Genomic DNA, 1,352 nt, shown 5'->3' on the forward strand with positions numbered 1-1,352 from the left:
GACTAGTATGTAAAGCTCTCAGCTGTTGCTTCGTCACCATGCCTGTCTGCTCCCCGACAGAATGATAAAGGACTAATCCTCCAAAACTGTAAGCTGACCCCCAATTAAATGCTTTTCTTTATACAATTTACAATTGTAGTTCATCACTGAGGGAAGATAGGCTAGGAACTCAAGCAGGGAAGGAATCTTGAGGCAGGAATTGAAGCAGAGACCATGGAGAAATGCTGATTGCTGGCTTGTCCCCCATGACTTGCTTAGCCTGCTTTCTTAAAAACCACTTATGACCACTTGAGGTGTGGTACCACCCACAGTGGGCCAGGCCCCTTCTGCATTAATTATTAAGAAAATGTCACTGGGCAGTGGTGGTGCATGCCTTTAATCCCAGCATTTAGGAGGCAGAGGCAGGTGGGTTTCTAAGTTGGAGGCCAGCCTGGTCTACAGAGTTCCAGGACAGCTCGGGCTATACAGAGAAACCCTGTCTTGAAAGTTCCCCCACCACCACCAAAAAAAGAAAGTGTTCCCATGGGTACACCTACAGGCCAATCTGATGGTGACATTTTTCTAAACCGTGGTTCCCTCTTCTTGATGACTCTACCTTGTGTCAAGATGAAAACAAACAACCAACCACCAACAACAACAACAGATAACCACGATTAGTTAGAACAGACAGGGCCCAGACTGATGAATCTTTTCATCTTGAACTTCCCCATGTGGCACTTTAAGGTACTCTCAGGAGCCTAAGCCAGGTACATTAGAGCTGTTCCCCGGGGTCTTGGATTCCATGAAAAGGAGTTTAGGCTAGACCCTGGGCAGGATTGGGGAGGTGCTCTGGGCTGTGGAACAGCTCCATAACAATGTTGCCACTGATTCACATTAGTGGTACATCAGGGTGGCCCGAGGTGTCACTTTGCAGCATCCACTGATTACATATCGACCCTGCTACCTACATGGTTATTGTGTCCTGTGTCCCAGTAGCTGCAGCAAATGAGCAAAGGTTTTGGTGTTTTGTTTTTGTGGTGAGAGAGCATAGACACAAACATTCATGTTATCTCACACATGGTTTTCAGTGCTAGTGTTGTCTTTTGAGGATCCCACTGTCTCCACTGCAGAATTGGACCGGTGTATTGTGAAGGAGCCTGCTGTTACCAAATTGTTAGTCCCACCGGGGGAGAATAAGATCACTACCACACTTTAGAGACAAAATGGAAGGAAGCTTGATTTTATTGGGGTGCACCTGAAAGACCCACAACGTGAGGACTCCCCCATGTTCTGACTCAGGAAAGGCGACACCCCAAAATCACCCACAAGAAACGGTCTTGCTGCAACTTGCAAGAGGATTTTTATTCAAGAGC

Source organism: Mus caroli, chromosome 3, assembly GCF_900094665.2.
Source record: "Mus caroli chromosome 3, CAROLI_EIJ_v1.1, whole genome shotgun sequence".
NCBI classification, from domain to species: Eukaryota; Metazoa; Chordata; class Mammalia; order Rodentia; family Muridae; genus Mus; species Mus caroli.